The sequence below is a fragment of the Erpetoichthys calabaricus genome, chromosome 10 (genome assembly GCF_900747795.2).
Source record: "Erpetoichthys calabaricus chromosome 10, fErpCal1.3, whole genome shotgun sequence".
In the NCBI taxonomy this organism is placed as follows: Eukaryota; Metazoa; Chordata; class Cladistia; order Polypteriformes; family Polypteridae; genus Erpetoichthys; species Erpetoichthys calabaricus.
In genome coordinates this window covers 162,050,762-162,075,084 of record NC_041403.2, presented here as the reverse complement: position 1 = coordinate 162,075,084, position 24,323 = coordinate 162,050,762, and the positions used below count along the sequence as shown (strand labels likewise).

Genomic DNA, 24,323 nt, shown 5'->3' with positions numbered 1-24,323 from the left:
ACCCATTTATAGCAATGCCTGCCGTTCTTATTGCGGTCGCACCACCTCCACGTCGATCTCTTGCTGCTCTGAAAGTGTTAAATTTGACACCTCACGCTTTCGCTCCACCCTGTAACGGAACCTTTATTTCTTACACAGAGAAAACTTCCGCTTCTTTGAGTTATTATTATTATTATTATTATTATTATTATTATTATTATTATTATTATTATTATTATTATTATCCATCCATCCGTCCGTCCATTGCCCAACCCATTGAATCCGAACACAGGGTCACGGGGGTCTGCTGGAGCCAATCCCAGCTAACACAGGGCGCAAGGCAGGAACCAATCCCGGGCAGGGTGCCAACCCACCGCAGTTAAATAATATATATATTAAATCCAACGTCTGTCTGTCTGCTTTTCACAAGAGAACTACTTAACGGGTTTAGATCGGGTTTTTTTCTAGAATTTGCTGGAACATTCCAGCTCATTTAGCAGTTTCTCTCATTGTGCAAAGTATCAAAGTTCGCTTGCTTGGGCAGGGTGACAACCCACCGCAGATTATTATTATTATTATTTCTTTGCAAGTCTGTAAGCAAGTCCTGCTTCTCTTTAAACTTTGTAAAAAGGATGGTTCCTGGACATCAATTTTTCAAAAGAAGGTTTAATATTTTTATTAAAGTTACTGTGTCAAAACGATGAACGATGTTCCTCATAAAGTAAAAATCGTGCAGAATTTCCATTAATTTGCCCGTTTTACCTCCCATTGTTCTGTATTATTTGACACGCGATCCGTTCATCCCAATTTCCAATTCGAAGGGTCATGCGAGGTTCACATACAAGACAAGAAATGGCCGCACGCCGTACGTCAGTTCCACGTTTCAAGTGTTTCTTTGCTGAAGCACGAGTCACGGGGACTGTGGCGAGAGGCGCTATATCAGACGATAACTTTGTCAACACTATATAAATGTAATGAATTATTATTATTTATTATTAACACTCATAAATATCCTGCTTCACTCTCCCTCTGGACATGCTGGAGGTGTCAGTGCGCTCTTAACAATCCTGGTTCTTTAATGACATTTTGTGGTGCTTTACTGGGTTTTGAGGTTCCTCCTTGTCGAACTTTTGCTTGCCCAACACCATTTAATTCTGGGATGGGTTCTTCGCATATATAGTTGGTTGTTTGGGCTTTGAAAAACTTCCTAATATGTAGAAAAAAAAAATCTTTAATGTATGATGGGCTACTTAGCAGGACACTTAAGAAAAGCCTGACTTGGCCCGTGTTTTTGTATGCAACAAGAGTCGTTTAAAAATCAGGAAAAAATGGTATGTCACAAATCTGTTATCATCTTGGTTATTACTGTTGTGGCCAAGTGAAGAAATGACAGATTGCCTGATGAATATTTGGGGTGCTTGTCCTGTTTAATATTTAAGAAAAGTAAATGAAGCTTACACCTATCTTGGTATTGTTGCCTGTGTTATAGGTCAAAATAAAATGGGAAATCTCAAAAAAGATTACTGGAGTCAATGCTTTGAGGAGCTTCACATTACGAGAAGTCTGTCAGCCAAATGTCACCACCCTCCGGGAACTCAGGGTCTTTATAGTTGGCAGGTGGTGGGAGAAAAGGAGAGAAGACAGTTAGCTGTATCACCCCTTCTCGTCTCAGCGGGTCATTACAAACCTCGATAGAGCCCCGGAGAAGGTCCACTGATGCACATACTGTATATATATATATATATATATATATACACACACAAGACTTGTAGATGTATATGTGTTTGTGTGTATGTATGTAAGGCATGAGAATTAAATAAAGGCGTGAACTTGCCTCTCATGAAAGTGTTGCTTGCAACGGAAAATCTGTGACCACAAAGATGAAAGGGCCCAGCAAACTAGCGAGGTAAAATGACCCTATGGTGCAAAATATAAGAGCTGAAAGTAAAATATACAAATTTTGCCAGCAAGCAGAGAAAAAATACCATGCCAGTGGCCCATCACCATCTCTCAGTGCTGACAAAGCTAATTTAGTCCTCCCTGTGCAGAGTTGACAATCAAGAAAGCAACTCCACCGATTGTGTAGGATCTTAACTCAGACGCTCACCCCTGATGTCTCATAGATTATTCTTAATATTAAATGTTTGGAGTCTGCATGCTTTGTGCATTGCTAACCCCAGCCCACCTGTTCAAATACCTTGCTCTAACACTGTGTCAAGATGAAGACGATGCATGGCATTAGCCACGTAGCTCAGTGATTTACATGTCCTGGTACGTGGATTTAATCCCATGCATCACTAAATATTTATGCACCACACTCTTCTAACATGGCTTCCTCCAGCTACGGACAAAAAGTTTTGAAGTGGGCATGGAAGATTTATGTAGTGATGCACCTCTGTCCACATTGTACTTAAGGCCACCCACCTTGAAGTTAGAGTGGTTTGCTTTAATACGCCCTGACCAGGAGACTTCGGCGGTCACAATGTAATCAGCGAGCCTCATTATGGGCACCCATGCAATGCCCACTGCACTCTTAAAAAATAAAGATGCCGGATACATTGTTGATGGTAAAGATGCCAGATACATTGTTGATGGTCCTTCACAGTGATGCCATAGAGGAACCATTTCTGATTCCCAAAACACCTATCCACTTGAAGGATCCAGAACGAACATTAATTTATTTTACATTCATAATAAGTTCCATACAGTGTCACATACTGTATATATAAAATTCTAGATATTATGGCTATACAGTATATACACTGCATCTGGAAAGTATTCACAGCGCATCACTTTTTCCACATTTTCTTATGTTACAGCCTTATTCCAAAATGGATTAAATTCCTTTTTTTCCTCAGAATTCTACACACAACACCCCATAATGACAATGTGAAAAAAGTTTACTTGAGGTTTTTGCAAATTTATTAAAAATAAAAAAATTGAGAAAGCACATGTACATAAGTATTCACAGCCTTTGCCATGAAGCTCAAAATTGAGCTCTGGTGCATCTTGTTTCCCCTGATCATCCTTGAGATGTTTCTGCAGCTTCATTGGAGTCCACCTGTGGTAAATTCAGTTGACTGGACATGATTTGGAAAGGCACACACCTGTCTATAGAAGGTCCCACAGTTGACAGTTCATGTCAGAGCACAAACCAAGCATGAAGTCAAAGGAATTGTCTGTAGACCTCCGAGACAGGATTGTCTCGAGGCACAAATCTGGGGAAGGTTACAGAAAAATTTCTGCTGCTTTGAAGGTCCCAATGAACACAGTGGCCTCCATCATCCGTAAGTGGAAGAAGTTCGAAACCACCAGGAGATGCCACTTCCTAGAGCTGGTCGGCCATCTAAACTGAGCGATCGGGGGAGTCAGCGAGGTGACCAAGAACCAGATGGTTACTCTGTCAGAGCTCCAGAGGTCCTCTGTGGAGAGAGGAGAACCTTCCAGAAGGACAACCATCTCTGCAGCAATCCACCAATTAGGCCTGTATGGTAGAGTGGCCAGACGGAAGCCACTCCTTAGTAAAAGGCACATGGCAGCCCGCATGGAATTTGCCAAAAGGCACCTGAAGGACTCTCAGACCATGAGAAAGAAAATTCTCTGGTCTGATGAGACAAAGATTGAACTCTTTGGTGTGAATGCCAGGTATCACGTTTGGAGGAAACCTGGCACCATCCCTACAGTGAAGCATGGTGGTGGCAGCATCATGCTGTGGGGATGTTTTTCAGCGGCAGGAACTGGGAGACTAGTCAGGATAAAGGGAAAGATGACTGCAGCAATGTACAGAGTCATCCTGGATGAAAACCTGCTCCAGAGCGCTCTTGACCTCAGACTGGAGTGACGGTTCATCTTTCAGCAGGACAACGATCCTAAGCACACAGCCAAGATATCAAAGGAGTGGCTTCAGGACAACTCTGTGAATGTCCTTGAGTGGCCCAGCCAGAGCCCAGACTTGAATCCAATTGAACATCTCTGGAGAGATCTTAAAATGGCTGTGCACCGACGCTTCCCATCCAACCTGATGGAGCTTGAGAGGTGCTACAAAGAGGAATGGGTGAAACTGGCCAAGGATAGGTGTGCCAAGCTTGTGGCATCATATTCAAAAAGACTTGAGGCTGGAATTGCTGCCAAAGGGGCATCGACAAAGTATTGAGCAAAGGCTGTGAATACTTATGTACATGGGATTTCTCAGTTTTTTTATTTTTAAAAAATTTGCAAAAACCTCAAGTAAACTTTTTTCACGTTGTCATTATGGGGTGTTGTGTGTAGAATTCTGAGGAAAATAAGGAATTTAATCCATTTTGGAATAAGGCTGTAACATAACAAAAGGTGGAAAAAGTGATGCGCTGTGAATACTTTCCAGATGCACTGTAGATATAAAACTATAAACTATATATTAAGGCTTGGCATCCTTTGGCCCCATTACCTTAACCGGCCAGCAGGTCAGGACAATGGAGAGATTGGGGAGGATCCATATCAAGTCTGCACGCTGTCTCAACCTGCTAGATAGTAGCATCCCTGGGCCTTGGTACCCATTGGAACACCTACAGGGAATGCTGGGAACTGTAGTCCAGTGGGGGCAGCCTTGTTGGGGTCCATGGGTGCTGCCAGGGGGTTCTGCATGGAGCTACACTGCTAACTTTATGGGATTTCCGTATGACCCAGAATTGCTTCCAATGGGCAATGCCCTGTCACCAGAAGTACAAACAGGTCTAAGATAAAAGAAGCCAATTGATCTCTGCTAGAGGAGTTGGTGTGAGATGTGAAGAACAGTCAAAGCTCATGTGGGAGGTGTGGAGGGGAAGTAAGAAAGAGAGAGAAAGAAAAGAATTGTATTGTGCTTGTGCCACTATCAGAAGGAAGCCTTTGTAAGTAATTTGTCTATTACACTTTGTATTTGCACCTGGGACTTTTCTGGGGTTTGAGGTGCTGCAATGCCCCCTAAATATATATATGTACTATATATGCACTAGCCATCCCCTGCAGCTTTGCCTGTGTAGTAGTGAAACAGGACAAACTTTAAAAATCAATAAACAAACAGGTATGGCTAGCTTGGAGAGAGATAGGAGCAATTCGAACAGAGGCTGGCGCGTGACTGAGGAGGGCCCTGCCTGGCTTCCTACTCCTGATGTCACGCTTCCCCAGCCCCTGTCCTGGATTAGTGGCTCCTGCAAGCAAACTATGGTTCTTAGCACGACGAGAGAAGTCGCACAATCAATCGGAATGTTCAAGCAAATTCTAGAAAAAGACAGATCTAAATCCATTAAGCAGTTCTCTCATTCGCTAGCTAAGCGAATGTAAGAAAAGCCCCTCAGCCCACGCCACCCCTGCCCCCCTGGCCCACTCTGTTTCTCTCTGATTTGTGCAAATAAATTGGTACCGCAAGCAAACTATGATACTTTGCACAATGAGAGAAATTGCAAAATCAACTGGAATGTTCCAGCAAATTATAGAAAAAAACCCGATCTAAACCCGTTAAGTAGTTCTCTTGTGAAAAACGGACAGACAGGCAGACAGACAGACAGACAGACAGACAGACAGACGTTGGATTTTATATATTGTGACAGGCGGCTGGTGTCCAAACCCAGTCGGACACTGAACACTGCAATACCTCCCCCTGGACGCTAGATGGCTGCCTCCCTGGGGTGGAGCAGTGCCTCAGGTTCCCGCAGGGCATCCTGGGAATTGGAGTTGGGTGCAGCCCTGTTGGGTTCCGCAGGCACTGCCAGGGGCTGCTGTGTTTGGGACTCCTGAGCCCATATGGGCAACATATTCATTACACCCGGAAGTGCAGCCGGAACTCATGGAACACGCACCTGGAGCACTTCCGGGTGAACTATAAAAGGAGCCAGCAACCACCACTCAGGGCCAGAGTCAGATGGCAGGAAGACAAAGCTTGATGAGGAGGACTGGTGGTAGAAGAAGTGTGTTGTGTGTCTTTGCTTGTGCTTTTGGGACTGTTTTGGGTCTGTAGGACACGGGGAAGACACGGGTCGGGCGCTATATAGCGTCTGTGATGGATGGCCGGCTAAATATTCCGGCCCACACCTCCAGGCCACCAGGTGGAGCTCTCCCAACAGCATGGAGGTTCCCCGAATTCCAGCAGGGCCTCATGGACCTTGTAGTTTGTATGCGCAGCCCTGCTGGATACCATGGGGGCCACTGGGAGCCGCTGTAGGGAGGCTTTTAGACTGCTATGTGCCCTATAACCTGGAAGTACGTCCTGGTCACATGAACAGGAGAAACGACGTGCTTCCAGGTTGAAGAAAAGGACTTTTACTCTGACCCGGAAGTAATGAGGACTTGTGGATTGTTGGACAGGAACCACTTCCGGGTCAGGGGGTATAAAAGGATGCTGGGAAAGCCCAGACATTGAGCTGAGCTGGGAAGTAGGGTGGCAAAGTGTCTGGCAGCGGAGGAGAGAGAGAGAATTGTGATTAGTTGGAGTATTGATCATTGTATGAGTAATGTGGAGTGGAGGGTGCTTAGTGCACGGTATTATTATAAAATAAATAATAATTGTACAGTTACCTGGTGTTTGGCGTGGTACCTGAGGGTTCGAGAGGTCGATAATCTTGGGTCGAGACGTTTTCACCTCAGAGAGACACTTTGAAGTCCCACGAGACTTCTTGCATGTCACGTCCTACTTACAAACAATTTCTCGGAGACACTTTAACGTCCCATGAGACAAAGAAGTGAGACAAAAGGACAGCTGCTGTACAGTGCCATCCCCAAATGATCGACGCACAGCGCGACATGCAGATCATGCAGCTTGGTAGCAGACAGCCAGCATCTGATCCGTCCGCATCTCCTTAACATGCGCTCAGCTCCCCCCTTCACAACGCGAGCGGCAGAGACGGGGTGTGTATATACAGTATATATATATATATATATATATATATATATATATATATATATATATATATATATATATATATATATATATATATATATATATATATATGTGTATATTATCAAGAATTAAAATGAAAACATTGATTTTGTCATATGCTTCTCAGTTTTTTTCTCCTGAATAATTTACCGCGGTAGTCTCACAAGGGTCTCCTCTTGAGTTTCAGTGGAAATCTCAGCAAAGTCACATAATGAGCTCAGATCTTATAACCCTGTGATTTTTTTTATTGCAATTTTAAATTATTTGCATTGTGTGCTCAGTTATATATGATGAAATGCATGGACTGTAGTAATAACACACTTGTATAGGATTACAAACCTGTAGTCTTTGCTTGTGAATATTGCTCTAATTTATATTGCTGTGCTCCAGTCGGATCAGACTCATTCTAGAAGAAAAGAGCAGGAAGTGTGACATAGTGGTTAAGACCTTGAATGTCAAAGCATAAAGGTTGTGGATTCAAATCCCACTACTAACACCAATGCACTGACCTTAAGCAAGTCACTTTAACAGCCTGTGCTCCAATTGGAAAAACAAATGAAATGTAAATACAGTAATCCCCTGTCTATCGCGGAAGTTACGTTCCAGACCCACCTGCGATAGGCGAAAATCCACGATATAGAAAGACCACATTTTTTTTATAGTTCAAGCTTTAAAATACCCATCCCACATGCTTTAAACACATGTAAACTTATTAAAACACACACATATGATATGTGGATGTCGGGCTAAGGATATGAGTAACATCTCTCTATTATAAAACATTTTAACTTCACGCAAGACAAGGTAGTGAGACAGGATAAGAGCTGCTGTAGAGGATATTAAATGTTTGACACGCAGAGTGACAAACTGAAAAACAAGCAGCACAGAGCCAGCTTCTCCTTAGTGTGCGATCAGCCATCACCCCCAACCCCAACACTCGTCCTCCTACTCCTTCAGAACGCGCAGAGCAAAGAGAACTGGAATGCATCTTGGCAGAAGCAGCACAAAGCCAGTAGCTGATCTGTCCACTTCTGCTTAGCATTCGCAAAGTGGAAAAAGGACAGCTTCTGTACAGGCTTTTAAGTGATTGACGTAAAGCATCAATGGCCAGCAGCAGCAGCAAAACACCAGCTGAACCGATCGCATCTCTTTAGCATGCGTTCAGACCCCCCAGCCCTTCACAACGCGAGCAGTGTTATAAGTGCGACGTGAAAGATATTTAACCACACCCGGGGCAGGAAATAAAGGACAAATATTGTTTTTACAAAAGTTTTAAAGTAAGAATGAAAAAAATGCATATGTAACAGTTCCCGTTACAATAACAGTCTCTTTAAATTGTTTATCCGGTAAACCAAACGAGGGGGTAGGCGAGCGAAGCGAGCAAGGGTTGGAGCCCCCTAGTAATAATAATAGTATTAATAAATCCGCGATGTAGCGGGGGATTACTGTAATTGCATCTCAAATGTTGTAGGACACCATGGATAAAAACATCAGTCCAATAAATATGAAGTCTTGAAAGAGAATTAAACAAGATTAGAGGAATATTTCATAAATTATGTCATGTTTTTCAAACCAAGTTCTCAATTTTGACTCCTTTTACCTCACTCGTATCTCATGTCTCCTTTTTGTCTACATCTATTTCTGCTAAGGAATTCTAGGAGGAACATCTGTGACATCTAAATTGGCCCTAGTGTGTGCTTGGTGTGTGGGTGTGTTTGTGTGTGTCCTGTGGTGGGTTGGCACCCTGCCCGGGATTGGTTCCTACCTTGTACCCTGTGTTGGCTGGGATTGGCTCCAGCAGACCCCCGTGACCCTGTGTTCGGATTCAGCAGGTTGGAAAATGGATGGATGGACATCTGTGACAAAGCTGACTCTTAAATGAAACACAAATGAGAATCTCTGTGAAGTCTCTTGAGCTATCATCACTTGAGTGGTGACTTTTTCCTATGGGCTCAACCAAAGTGACCATTAGCTTCTTGCTCGCCTCTCTTACCAAGGGCCTTCTGCCCTGATTGCTCAATTGGGTTGGGCGGGCAGCTCTAGAAACAGTCAAGGTTGTTCCAAATGCTTTCCATTTAAGAATTATGGAGGCTATTGTGCTCCCTGAATGCTTCAATACTGCAGAAATATTTTGGTATCTTTCCTCTGATCTTTGCCTAAAACCAATCCTCTCTCTGAGCTCTTTAGGTGGGTTGATTTTGGCTCAGCTGTGGGATCTTCAATGGACGGGTGTTTGCCTCTCCTAATCGGTGCAATTATCAATTGAACTGAACATAGATGGACCCAAGACAAGCTGTAGAAACATCTCAATGACCATCAGTAGAATGGGACGCAACTGAGTCAAATTTTAAGTGTCATAGCAACAAGCCTGAATAGTTGTGTCAAAGGGATATTTCAATTTTTTAATTTGAATAAATTTGCAAACATTTGTAAAAGTGTGCTTGCGCTTTGTCATTGTGGGGTATTGAGTGTTGCTTGAATAGATAAAAATTTAATTTAAATGAGTTTATCACAAGGTCACAACATAGGAAAATATGTAAAAAAAAGTTAACGTGTCTGCATAACGTCTAAATCCGATATATCGCTGTATGGCAGGACAACAGCAAACAGAGTTGGATAAGGATTATGGTGTCTATGGTGTGACCACGCAGGGGTGCACAGCTCCTCCAATACCTGACACAACAGGCACAGACACAATTGCTGCACAACACAAGGCTTTATTATTTCAGTGGGAAACACTTCTGAAGCGTTTCCCACCTGCAGTGCACAGTGCAGAGCCCAGTAAAATACAATCCCAAGCACACGGTACTTTGTCTTTCTTCTCTCTCTGTTCTCTGTCTCCTTCCATCTTCACTCCTCCTGGCCAGCATCGTCCCTCTTCCTCCCAACTCTGGCTCCCCGAATGGCGTGAGGAGGCTTCTTTTATTCAGAATCCCGGGAGTACTTCCAGTACCGCATAAGTGTGACCACCGCTGTATACAATGATTGAGAGATTTCAGTTTTTGATTTTTAATAACTTTGAAACCTTTCTGAAAGCATGTTGTTGCTTTGTCATTATGGGTTATTGAGTGTATGTTATAGATTGAGAGGCAAAATTGGCAAATATGCCTGTTTAAAAGTAATGGAAAAAGTGAAAACGTCTGAACGGTTTCTGAATCCACCGCAGATGCCAGTGAATATCCACTTCTATCTGAGCTCCACTTTACATGCCACATACGCCTCTAATTTTCTCGCTTATATGAAGGTTTTTCTAAGTGTCACACAAATGTACAATTTTTTGTCTCCAACTGTCACATCTGCAGCCGGTTAGTACAAGCACATGGGGGTCTCACTTCTCACTTTTCTTGTAGTGCTCATGCAGTTGCCTTGCCTTCAAAGCCAAACATAGTCATATTTGTTACTTGGAAAACAAAAAAGGCAAACAAAGTGTGAAGCTTGTTACTTTTCCTTTCATAACTGAAAGTAACATCAAGTGTCCAAATTACCGTAAATTGAAATAGGCGAGGAGGAAATGTGCAGGTTAAGTGCATGGTTAGACTGATAGGCTTAAGTTAGATATTTCATCCTCTCTCCTCTTGCTCCATTTCATCAAGATGGAGTGAGGGCACCTTCGGCAGGTTCATGCAGTTGGCTAGAAGTCTGCGCTTTAATCCATAAGCACCGCGCTCGACAAACACTCCTGAAAAAGAAATGAGGCCTGTGTGTGATATGAATGCTACAAAAGAGCTAGCGTTCAATTTTGATTTAAATTAGGTACACTTTGTTAATATTATTTGTTCTTCTTTTGAGCTCAGGTACCTTCCCCAGGAGACCACACCAGCTGCTATGGACTGGTAGAACATTTCCAGCAGCTTGATGAACACATTAAAAGACCTGAAAGTCTCCTTAGCAAGTTCACTCTGCTCTAGCCCTTCTTGTGTTGTCAGACCAGTCCAGTTTGCTGGTACTTGTAGCTCTGAACCACTTCCATATCCTGCCCCTGAATGGTGACTGGTGGTCTCAGAAGCTCCTAGGCATGCCGGAAAGTCACCACCCGCTCTTTTGTCTTGCTAATTTTGAGTTGTAGGTTGTTGTAGCTGCACCACAAGACAAAGCTCTCCACAGCCTTCCTGTACTCTGACTCACCTCCATTAGTAATGCAGCCTATGAGAGACAAGTAATTTAAAAATTTCTGTAGGTGACAAGCACTGGTTTTATACTGGGAGTCCATTGTGTGGAGGGTAAACAGGAAGGTAGACGGGACAATTCCCCGAAGTTTTCCAGTATTACACACCAGTCTAACAAACAGTCCATCAGCCTCACAAACTGCTATCTGCTGGTCAGGAAGTCTGTCATCCAGGAGATTGTGGGAGCATCAAGACTCAAAGTCTGGAACTTTACCCCCCTTCAGTGAGGCAGAATGGTGAAATTTCCAGCTTGGTGTCTATCCCAAGTCCAAATGCACAGAGAAGAGAGAGGGTTACTGTCAGGAAGGGCTTCTGCTTCTAAAACGTTAGACAAAACCTTAATGATGGAATCAATCCAATCAGCTTCAGAAAACAACAACTTTATAAGAAACTAGCCATGTGCGCCCAACTACGTTGCACGTGTTAAAGTTGTCTATGAAGGGCTCTCTGTTTAAACGCAGCTGCCAGTCATGAATTGGGCCCTTCGTCGCACAGCATTATGATTTTTTATAAAAGAAACAAAATTACAAAACAAAACCCTTGGACATTGATTCAATAGGAACGGCCTACTCGGAATCACTGTCCGAATAGTAATTATGTGGTGGTGTAGGAGCATTTCTGCGTCTCTCCGTTCACAGTCCGTCTCGTTTTCATGACGCTGTCGTTTCCTCTTACGATCTCTTCTCAACCTTTCTCCAATCTCACAGGTTGCTTTGTGGCAATCCAAAGAATAAGGCAATATATACGGAGCAATGGTTATAAAAGGGGGACACATAGGTATCCAGGCTCTTTAAAGCATAAATAGGGATCACGTCACTGACATGTGAGCAAGCCAGGGCACAACTGTGAGACGCGCAGCACTCGCCGGCTACAACGTACCAATAATAATTTCCGGAACGTGCTGTTACGTTGTCATTCATTTTACACACTGTCTTTCTTTCATTCATATGTTACGTAGGCACGTACCTTTTATTTTCGGCAATCTCATTCTCTAACCAGGCCTCAGGAGCTAACCAGCGTAACACTGTCCACCACCCCTTTCGTTATTCCGGCACATTGTTGACATCCGTGAGTAACAACAACGTACTAAACTGGAAGGTGGTCTACGCATGCGTGGAATTCGCGGAAAAACAAAGATCAAGATCTAAACGAAGATTATATATAAAGATTAGTTAATTTAAAGCACTTTGTTTAGTTTGAATGTCTTTGTTTTGAGGTGTGACTGGAGTACAGTAATCCCTCCTCCATCACGGGGGTTGTGTTCCAGAGCCACCCGCGAAATAAGAAAATCCGCGAAGTAGAAACCATATGTTTATATGGTTATTTTTATATTGTCATGCTTGGGTCACAGATTTGCGCAGAAACACAGGAGGTTGTAGAGAGACAGGAACGTTATTCAAACACTGCAAACAAACATTTGTCTCTTTTTCAAAAGTTTAAACTGTGCTCCATGACAAGACAGAGATGACAGTTCTGTCTCACAATTAAAAGAATGCAAACATATCTTCCTCTTCAAAGGAGTGCGCGTCAGGAGCACAGAATGTCACATAGATAGAGAAAACAATCTCTAGCAAACAAATCAATAGGGCTGTTTGGCTTTTAAGTATGCGAAGCACCGCCGGTACAAAGCTGTTGAAGGCGGCAGCTCACACCCCCTCCATCAGGAACAGAGAGAGAGAGAGAGAGAGAGAGAGAGAGAGAGAGAGAGAGAAACAAAGTCAAAAATCAATACGTGCCCTTTGAGCTTTTAAGTATGCGAAGCACCGTGCAGCATGTTGCTTCAGGAAGCAGCTGCACAGAAGATAGCAACGTGAAGATAATCTTTCAGCATTTTTAGACGAGCGTCCCTATCGTCTAGGTGTGCGAACAGCCCCCCTGCTCAATCCCCCTACATCAGGATCAGAGAAAGTCAGCGCAAGAGAGAGAGAGAGAGAAAAGTAAGTTGGGTAGCTTCTCAGCCATCTGCCAATAGCGTCCCTTGTATGAAATCAACTGGGCAAACCAACTGAGGAAGCATGTATCAGAAATTAAAAGACCCATTGTCCTCAGAAATCCGCGAACCAGCAAAAAATCCGCGATATATATTTAAATATGCTTACATATAAAATCCGCGATAGAGTGAAGCCGCGAAAGGCGAAGCGCGATATAGTGAGGGATCACTGTACTACAGTCTTCAGTAGTATAAGCCTGGAGGAGATTCTTAATGCAATGCCTATGTTTTAGCTGTCTCTCTACTGCCATCTAGTGCTTCTTCTTCTAATTCATTCGCGGACAAACAAAGATCAAGATCCAAATGAAGATTATATAGAGAGATTTTTGAACACTTTGAAATCACGTCTGTTTTGTTTGTCCGCTGCCTCCCGACTCACCGGTATGAGAAAACTCTGACATATGATATATGACTTGACTTGTCGTGAAGTCTACTTGCGAAAGACATTGAGCTTTTTGTGGTCCTCCTCCCCCACCAACTCTACTATTGTTGGCCCTTTAGACCCCAAATATCCTTATTATTAGGCCATACTCTGTTAGGCCTAAACCTGAAAATTAAGGGTACTGTACAATGACTAACTCTGCACTCTGACCCCCACAGGTCATGCGAGAAGACAATTTCCCCCTCAGGGATTAACAAAGTATATCCAAATCAAAAAAAAAAAAAAATTGGGACTATATTTTGTGAAAGACAATCAGAAGGACTTGAAGTTGTTCAGACCACATCAGCCCACCCCCAGGGTTTCTCCCCCTAATGGGATACGAGGGATCAAAGTTACTCCTTTTCACAAAACTTCAAAAATATCGGGATCAGCAATATAGGCACGTGGAGTTTGATTTTTTGCAATTTCAAGGTTGCTGATCACAAATTTATCGGGGAGACAGAACGAAGGACTCAGGCAAGTCGAGGGGAGGGGGTGTGTGCTTTATGGTTAACTCTTCGTGGGCTAAGGATGTGTGTGTCTTAAAAACGCACAGTCTCACCGGTTCTCGAGCTGCTGACCATTAAAGTTGGACCCTTTTACCTCCCGAGGGAGTTCAGTTCAGTTCTCCTTTCAGTTGCTTACATCCCCCCACAAGCTGATAAAGCTTCATATGATGTCATCAGTGGACTACAACAACAACAACAACATTTATTTATATAGCACATTTTCATATAAAAAGTAGCTCAAAGTGCTTTACATAATGAAGAAAAGAAAAATAAATGACAAAATAAGAAATTAAAATAAGACAACATTAGTTAACATAGAAAAGGAGTAAGGTCCGATGGCCAGGGGGGACAGAAAAAACAATAAAAAACTCCAGAAAGCTGGAAAAAAAAAAAAAATCTTTAGGAGTTCCAGGCCACGAGACCGCCCAGTCCCCTCTGGGTATTCTACCTAACATAAATGAAATAGTCCTCTTTGTAGTTAGGGTTCTCACGGAGTCACTTGATGCTGATGGTCATACAGACTTCTGGCTTTTAATCCATCCATCATTGTTGGAACATCATGATGCTTTGGGTAGATGGTGGTGGCGCAAGCCGGAAACCGGAAAAGGAAACAGAAGAGAGAGTAGGGGTTAGTACAGATTTTAGAGCCACCATGAATAGTTATTATAATGAATTGGATATACAGAGTATCAGGGCGGCGGCACGGTGGCACAGTGGGTAGCGCTGCTGCCTCACAGTTGGGAGACCTGGCAACCTGGGTTCGCTTCCTGGGTCCTCCCTGTGTGGAGTTTGCATGTTCTCCCCATGTCTGCGTGGGTTTCCTCCCACAGTCCAAAGACATGCAGGTTAGGTGGATTGGCGATTCTAAATTGGCTCTAGTGTGTGCCCTGCGGTGGGTTGGCACCCTGCCTGGGATTGGTTCCTGCCTTGTTGGCTGGGATTGGCTCCAGCAGACCCCCCGTGACCCTGTGTTAGAATATAGCGGGTTGGATGGATGGATGAGTATCAGGATTAAATTACAGTGAAGTTACGAGAAGGCCATGTTAAAGTAATGTGTTTTCAGCAGTTTTTTAAAGTGCTCCACTGTATTAGCCTGGCAAATTCCTATTGGCAGGCTATTCCAGATTTGAGGTGCATAACAGCAGAAGGCCGCCCGCCTCACCACTTCTTTTAAGTTTTGCTCTTGGAATTCTAAGGAGACACTCAGTTGAGGATCTGAGGTTGCGATTTGGAATATAAGGTGTCAGACATTCCAATATATAAGATGGGGCGAGATTATTTAAGACTTTAGAAACCATAAGCAGAATTTTAAAGTCAATTCTGAATGACACAGGTAACCAGTGTAGTGACATCAAAACTGGAGAGATGTGCTCGGATTTTCTTTTCCTGGTAAGGATTCCAGCAGCTACATTCTGCACTAGTTGCAAACGATTTATGTCTTTTTTGGGTAGTCCTGAGAGGAGTGCGTTACAGTAATCTAGTCGACTGAAAACAAACGCGTGAACTAATTTCTCTGCATCTTTCAATGATATAAGAGGTCTAACTTTTGCTATTTTTCTTAAGTGAAAAAATACTGTCCTAGTGATCTAACTAATATGCGATTTAAAATTTAGATTACAGTCAACGATTACCCCTAAGCTTTTTACCTCCGTTTTGACTTTTAATCCTAATGCATCCAGTTTATTTCTAATAGCCTCATTGTATCCATTATTGCCAATCACTAAGATTTCGGTTTTCTCTTTATTTAATTTGAGAAAGTTACTATTCATCCATTCTGAGATACAAGTTAGACATTGTGTTAGTGAATCAAGAGAATCGGGGTCATCAGGTGCTATTGATAAATACAGCTGTGTGTAATCAGCATAGCTGTGGTAGCTCACGTTGTGTCTTGAGATAATCTGACCTAATGAAAGCATGTAGATTGAGAAGAGCAGCGGACCCAGGATAGAGCTTTGTGGAAGACCATGTAGGATATCATGTGTCTTTGAGTTGTAATTACCACAACTAACAAAGAATTTTCTCCCTGCCAGGTAGGATTCAAACCAATTTAAGACCCTGCCAGAGAGGCCCACCCATTGACTAAGGCGATTTCTAAGAATATTATGATCAATGGCGTCAAATGCGGCATTTAGATCTAAGAGGATGAGAACAGATAAATGGCCTCTGTCTGCATTTACCCACAAGTCATTTACTACTTTAACGAGTGCAGTTTCTGTGCTGTGATTTGTTCTAAAACCTGACTGAAATTTATCAAGAATAGCAGGTTTATTGAGGTGCTCATTTAACTGCATAATGACTGCCTTCTCTAGAATTTTACTTAAGAAAGGCAGGTTAGAGATGGGTCTATAATTTTCAAGAGCAGAGGGGTCGAGATTATTTTTCTTAAGTAGGGGTTTAACTACAGCAGTCTTAAGTCAGTCTGGGAAGACCCCCGTATCTAATGACGAATTTACTATGTCAAGAACATTATCAATTAGCACGCCCGATACTTCTTTGAAAAAATTTGTTGGTATTGGGTCAAGGACGCAGGTGGAGGGTTTCATTTGACTAGAGAACGCTAACTCAGAAGCAGCATTTATTGTGTTGGGAGACTTTAACAGAGCAAACATGAAGAGAGTTCTCCCTAAATACTATCAGCACATCTCTCCCCCCACAAGAGGTGATCAAACACTGGATCATTGTTACACCTTATTCAAGGAGTCCTACAAACTCCTCCCTCGACCAGCTTTTGGAAAAGCAGACCATTGCTCTATATTGCTGCTGCCCGCATATAAACAAAGACTTAAACAGGAAAAAACAGTTTACAGGGACATCTACAAATGGGACAGTGAAGCTGAGGGGGTCTTACAGGACTGCTTTGAAACAACTGACTGGCAAATGTTTGAGGATGCAGCTGATGGCAACATCAATGAATTCACAGACTCTGTCACAGGATATATCAGCAAGTGCATTGACGATGTTGTTACTAAAATCACCGTTTGCATCTATCCTAACCAGAAACCCTGGGTAAATGGGAAGATTCGAGCTAAGCTCAAGGCACGGACCTCTGCCTTTGGCTCTGGGGACTCTGATGCATACAAAGCAGCCAGATACGACCTCCAGAGGTCCATCAAGAAGGTCAAACGGGACTACAGGGACAAAGTGGAGTCAAGCTACCACAGCTCTGACACCAAGCTAATGTGGAATGGACTGTGCTGCATCACTGACTATAAAAAGAAAAACACAGTCAGTGTTCAGCCCACTGCATCTCTTGCAGACAAGCACAACACTTTCTATGCTCGTTTTAATGCAACCAACAAAGAACAGGTGCTATATCCTCAAGAGGGCAGTGAGTCTGTCACTCTGATCCTTGAAACGTCTGACGTGAGAAGGTCCTTCAAAAAGGTCAATCCTCGCAAAGCTCCGGGACCAGATGGAATCCCAGGCCGTGCCCTCAGGGCATGTGCTGACCAGCTAGCAGGTGTGTTCACCAACATCTTCAATCTCTCCCTGAGGCAGTCGGTGGTCCCCACTTTCTTCAAGGAAACCAATCATCATTCCTGTCCCAAAGAAACCGGTGGTCTCCTGTCTGAATGACTATTGCCCGGTTGCACTGACATCGGTCATTATGAAGTGCTTCGAGCAACTGGTCAAAGGTTACATCTGCTCCTCCCTCCCCGACACACTGGACCCTCTCCAATTTGCTTACAGAGCAAGCAGATTGACAGAGGATGCCATTGCGCTAACAATAAACACTGCCCTAACCCACCTGGAAAGAGGAAATACATACAGTATGTAAGAATGCTGTTCATAGATTACAGCTCGGCATTCAACACCATCATCCCCTCAAAACTCGTCTTGAAGCTTGACGACCTTGGGTTGGGGACGACTATCTGCAGATGGATTTTCTCTTTCCTCACAAACAGGCCCCTGGTAGTGAGAGTCGGCAAACACACGCCCTCATCACTCATTTTAAACACAGGAGCACCGCAGGGCTGTGTGTTAGCCCCCTCTTGTATTCCTTGTTCACCCACGACTGTATTGCAAAACACGGCACAAACACCATTATCAAGTTTGCAGACGACACAACCATCATAGAGGAGGTGCTGGCACTGAGTAATTGGTGCCTGGATAACAACTTGTCTCGTAACGTCAGCAAAACCAAGGAGATGATCGTGGACTATCGGAAACAGCAAGGCGGAGAACACCAAGCCATCTTCATCAGCAGCGTAGAAGTTGAAAGGGTTAACAGCTTCAAGTTCCTCGGAGTAAACATCACAGAGGATCTCTCGTGGACCCTTCACTTAGACACTGTGGTCAAGAAAGCTCGCCAGCGGCTCTACTTCCTGAGGAGGCTGAGGAAGTTTGGCATGAATGCCAACATCACCTGAAACTTTTACAGGAGTGTGGTCAAGAGTCTGCTGACGGGCTGCATTACCGTCTGGTATGGGAGCTGCTCTGCCAGCAGCCGGAAATCACTACAGAGAGTGGTGAAGGCCTTGTTTCCGTCTGGCAGACAATACAGGAGTCTGGGTGCTCGGACTACAAGACTTGAGAACAGTTTTTACCACCAGGCCATTCGACTCCTCAACAGCAACACCTGAACACTTACATACACTTACATCACACCTACATTGCACTACTCACACAGAAACTGTACCTGCACACTCGGAATACTGACTGGAACATGCATCTGCACTTTATGGAATATGCATCTGTACTTATAAAATATTATCTGTGCAATAACTGTCATTTGTACTTGCTGCTCATTCAACTCATATTGCTCTATAACTTCTTTTAAAATGTACACATTTTATTTTATATGGCTAGTCTAATTTTAACTTGTCATTTTTTTTAATTATATTTTAGCTTTATTGGATCTAGGCTGAGTGACTTGTTTTTTCGTCATACATTTCATTGTATGTTGACCCTGTGTTAACTTATATATGACAAATAAACCTAAACCTAAACCTAAATATTGTAGAAGAAGATCTGTGCGTCCTTCACATTGATTTTGATATTCCCACTTGTGTGTATTCATGAGACTCAAAGTGTATTTTGAAATATAATTTTTTTCTCTGCTCACTGTGAATATTTTTCACTGTTGTAACAATTCTTGAGTCTTGAACTTGTGGAGGAATAAAAACAACCTTTTTTTTAACATCAGATCCCTCTCGTGTGCCATTATTTGGTTTCTTTTTCCACCTCTCGCTATACCCTTGGATCTGGTTACCTGTTACCTGCAAGCTGACTGCCCCCACGGTAGGTTTATGACAAAAGAGTCATGAGTTGTGAAAAAAATGCACAATTATATAAGTTTATCAAATCATTATGAAAAGGCATCTAATATACAATGCCATTATTATATAATCATTACATGTTTTATTTCAAAATGGCAGCATTAGGTGAAGGTTAGGTGAATTGACGATCCTAAAATGGACCACATCAGTGTGTGGTATTGGTGTGTGTGTTTGCCTTGTGATGGACTGGAGTCTTGTCTGTGGTTTGTCTCTGCCATGCCTCCATATGCATGCTGGGATAGGCACGCGCCCCATAGAGCCACCCTGTTCAGGAGTAAACGGGTTAGAAAATGACTGACTGACATTTCTGAATTCTCTTTTAATGCTGTGTAACAACATAATATCTAATCTCCCTAATATGTAGTGCCTTTTACATCTCTCTATTGTACAGTGCTTTCACATCCATTGATCTGTGCAATATATAGTGCCTTTCACATCTATCTATCTATCTATCTATCTATCTATCTATCTATCTATCTATCTATCTATCTATCTATCTATCTATCTATCTATCTATCTATATATCTATCTATCTATCTATCTAATGTGATACAACTTTGACAAACAGCATTTAAAAAAAGCAATATTCTCAGTAACCCAAACTTCAATTTCTATATAATCAGAAAAATTCTGTATTACATGTTTCAGTGTATTATTTCATTTGTCTGTATTTATTAAGCTTCTAAATATCCTCTTGGGACAAATAAACTATTTATCAATCTATGTATCTATCTATTATGTAGTATATTTCACATCTATCTACCTATTTATCTATCATGCTTTTCACATCGATCTTTTTCAGAAACCTGTTATGCAGCAGTGTTTAAATAAAATGCTTTACATTCAGAATTATAAGAATGTACGTATTTGAAATACCCCAGGAAGAGTATAAACATCAGATATGTAAACTAATTTATATTAGACTACCGTTTAAGATTAAGCAGAGTTGTCTCAGGTATAAAGCATTTAAAAGTGCCGTATGGAGATGCCGGGGATCGAACCCGGGGCCTCATACATGCAAAGCATGCGCTCTACCACTGAGCTACATCCCCACCATATACCCATGATCTCTGCGGTCACAATGAGAACATACTGACCTCCAGTATTAAAAGTAATGCGAGTTCCCTGTCTTATTTCTTCATTTTTTTCCCCGGGGGAAAGGGATTTTGGTTATTTGGCCCGATTGTTTCCTTAAGTATTTTGAACTCAGTAGCCCGAATAACTCCTGTCGGTAGAGCGTCAGACTTCCCTATCAAGTCCCCATTTGAGCTGAAATGCAAATTTTAGAAGGAAAAATTGAACCATTGTTTGAGCTCAGGCCATTTATAACGTAAAATTGAAAACGGGTATCACCCAGACGTCTTCTGAGTATTCAAGGAACCGAAAGCAATACTTTACGCGAAAAAAAACAAGTTCTTTATTAAAGGTTTACGTCCTTTTGCTACAGCCACGCATGTAATCTAGTAATGACAAACAAGGAATTAAAAATACATTAAACACATAGACGTTCTGGATTTAAAATGAAAGAATACGAACGAGTGTTAGGTGCGGATCAGTGTAAGGGGTCCAAGTCTTTCTTGTTTTAATCGGTAATCGTGTTTTCTGCATTTATGTTTAACTTGAGTTTAATATCGATATGATTCCCTGCATCTTTTTTTCAATTTATAACTCCTGTTGTTACATGTTGATTTTTAGTGAAACGCTTTAAGCATTAGAAAGGCGTTATATAACTACGGAAACTTTTAATGGAGGTAAGTAAGCTTGGGGTGGTGGTGATATTTTTAGATACTCTCTTCCTTGCCCAAATCCTGAACTTAACCCAACTGGGGGACAGGCCCTGACGTTAAATAGTAAATATGGTCAGTCTAGTGGGATTTCAGTAAGTTTAGGTTGGGTGTTATTTAGTCTTTTTATGTTAAGGAGGGATTAACCCTCACCCCAACTCTGAATTTAGCCCTACAGGGATTAGGCCCTGATGTTAAGTAGTTGAGGAGGGCAGCCTGATGGTGGAAGGAAACAATTGGAGTAGGGTTGGATTGTATGTTTAGTTTTGGGTTTATGTGACTGACTTACCCTTGCCTTATTCTAAACTTAACCCCTAGGGGTAGGAGGCTGTGATGTTAAGCCAGTAATGTTGGGCAGCATCAGTAGATAAGGGACAGGAGTGAGGAGGACAGTTTTGTTTCTGTTTAGTGTGAAGTGAGGGTTAGGAGGAAATAAATAAAACATTTCTTGGACAGTTTTGGTTGTTTAAAATTAATGGGATTTGGTGGTCAGGGTTGTGATGAGGAAAACACCTAATGAAAAAAGTATAAGACGTGATCTGTTGTGAGCTTTAGTGTACTGTTCTTTGGAATATCTATCAAGTAGTGCACTATTGAATTGAAAAATTAATTTTTAAATTACTAATAAAGTGTTGGTGGGCATTGGTTCGATGGAAAAGCCATGACTAAAAACAAATAATAAAAATATTTGAAATAAATGTATAATTCAATGATAGCGGTACAGATCTGATAAGTGGAGGGATAGTTGTAAAGTACTAGATAGATCATGGATTAAAAGTTAGATAGATTGAGTGATCCTTTCAAAATTAAAATATTTTTTATGACTGGAAAAGTGTACCTATGTTTTGCCGTAAGGCTTATGTACCCCTAACCTTCAATCTCTATATAATCAGAAAAATTCTGTATTACATGTTTCAGTGTATTATTTTATTTGTCTATATTTATTAAGCTTCTAAATATCCTCTTGGGACAAATAAACTATTTATCAATCTATGTATCTATCTATTATGTAGTATATTTCACATCTGTCTACCTATTTATCTATCATGCTTTTCACATCGATCTTTTTCAGAAACCTGTTATGCAGCAGTGTTTAAATAAAATGCTTTACATTCAGAATTATAAGAATGTACGTATTTGAAATACCCCAGGAAGAGTATAAACATCAGATATGTAAACTAATTTATATTAGACTACCGTTTAAGATTAAGCAGAGTTGTCTCAGGTATAAAGCATTTAAAAGTGCCGTATGGAGATGCCGGGGATCGAACCTGGGGCCTCATACATGCAAAGCATGCGCTCTACCACTGAGCTACATCCCCACCATATACCCATGATCTCTGCGGTCACAATGAGAACATACTGACCTCCAGTATTAAAAGTAATGCGAGTTCCCTGTCTTATTTCTTCATTTTTTTCCCCGGGGGAAAGGGATTTTGGTTATTTGGCCCGATTGTTTCCTTAAGTATTTTGAACTTAGTAGCCCGAATAACTCCTGTCGGTAGAGCGTCAGACTTCCCTATCAAGTCCCCATTTGAGCTGAAATGCAAATTTTAGAAGGAAAAATTGAACCATTGTTTGAGCTCAGGCCATTTATAATGTAATATTGAAAACGGGTATCACCCAAACGTCTTCTGAGTATTCAAGGAACCGAAAGCAATACTTTACGTGAAAATAAACAAGTTCTTTATTGAATGTTTACTTCCTTTTGCTGCAACCACGCATGCAATCTAGTAATGACAAACAAGGAATTAAAAATCATTAAACACATAGACGTTCTGTATTTAAAATGAAAGAATACGAACGAGTGTTAGGTGCGGATCAGTGTAAGGGGTCCAAGTCTTTCTTGTTTTAATCGGTAATCGTGTTTTCTGCATTTATGTTTAACTTGAGTTTAATATCGATATGATTCCCTGCATCTTTTTTTCAATGTATAACTCCTGTTGTTACATGTTGATTTTTAGTGAAACGCTTTAAGCATTAGAAAGGCGTTATATAACTAAGGAAACTTTTAATGGAGGTAAGTAAGCTTGGGGTGGTGGTGATCTTTTTAGATACTCTCTTCCTTGTCCAAATCCTGAACTTAACCCAACTGGGGGACAGGCCCTGATGTTAAATAGTAAATATGGGCAGTCTAGTGGGATTTCAGTAAGTTTAGGTTGGGTGTTATTTAGTCTTTTTATGTTAAGGAGGGATTAACCCTCACCCCAACTCTGAATTTAGCCCTACAGGGATTAGGCCCTGATGTTAAGTAGTTGAGGAGGGCAGCCTGATGGTGGAAGGAAATAATTGGAGTTGGGTTGGATTGTATGTTTAGTTTTGGGTTTATGTGACTGACTTACCCTTGCCTTATTCTAAACTTAACCCCTAGGGGTAGGAGGCCCTGATGTTAAGCCAGTAATGTTGGGCAGCATCAGTAGATAAGGGACAGGAGTGAGGAGGACAGTTTTGTTTCTGTTTAGTGTGAAGTGAGGGTTAGGAGGAAATAAATAAAACATTTCATGGACAGTTTTGGTTGTTTAAAATTAATGGGATTTGGTGGTCAGGGTTGTGATGAGGAAAAAACTTAATGAAAAAAGTATAAGACGTGATCTGTTGTGAGCTTTAGTGTACTGTTCTTTGGAATATCTATCAAATAGTGCACTATTGAATTGAAAAATTAATTTTTAAATTACTGATAAAGTGTTGGTGGGCATTGGTTCGATGGAACAGCCATAACTAAAAACAAATAATAAAAATATTTGAAATAAATGTATAATTCAATGATAGCGGTACAGATCTGATAAGTGGAGGGATAGTTGTAAAGTACTAGATAGATCATGGATTAAAAATTAGATAGATTGAGTGATCCTTTCAAAATAAAAATATTTTTTACGACTGTAAAAGTGTACCCATGTTTTGCCGTAAGGCTTATGTACCCCTAACCTTCAATCTCTATATAATCAGAAAAATTCTGTATTACATGTTTCAGTGTATTATTTCATTCGTCTGTATTTATTAAGCTTCTAAATATCCTCTTGGGACAAATAAACTATTTATCAATCTATGTATCTATCTATTATGTAGTATATTTCACATCTGTCTACCTATTTATCTATCATGCTTTTCACATCGATCTTTTTCAGAAACCTGTTATGCAGCAGTGTCTAAATAAAATGCTTTACATTCAGAATTATAAGAATGTACGTATTTGAAATATCCCAGGAAGAGTATAAACATCAGGTATGTAAACTAATTTATATTAGACTGCCGTTTAAGATTAAGCAGAGTTGTCTCAGGTATACAGCATTTAAAAGTGCCGTA

The 24,323-nt window shown here is 41.5% G+C and overlaps 2 non-coding genes across 2 annotated transcripts; both read right to left on the bottom strand.

Moving 5' to 3' along the window:
* Nucleotides 1-20,216: 20,216 nt before the first annotated feature.
* On the bottom strand, nucleotides 20,217-20,288 carry trnaa-ugc (transfer RNA alanine (anticodon UGC)). Its single transcript has one exon. It is a non-coding gene; the product is annotated as a tRNA-Ala (tRNA).
* A 1,982-nt stretch (nucleotides 20,289-22,270) lies between these two features.
* Nucleotides 22,271-22,342, bottom strand: trnaa-ugc (transfer RNA alanine (anticodon UGC)). The gene has a single exon. It is a non-coding gene; the product is annotated as a tRNA-Ala (tRNA).
* Between the last annotated feature and the right edge of the window lie 1,981 nt (nucleotides 22,343-24,323).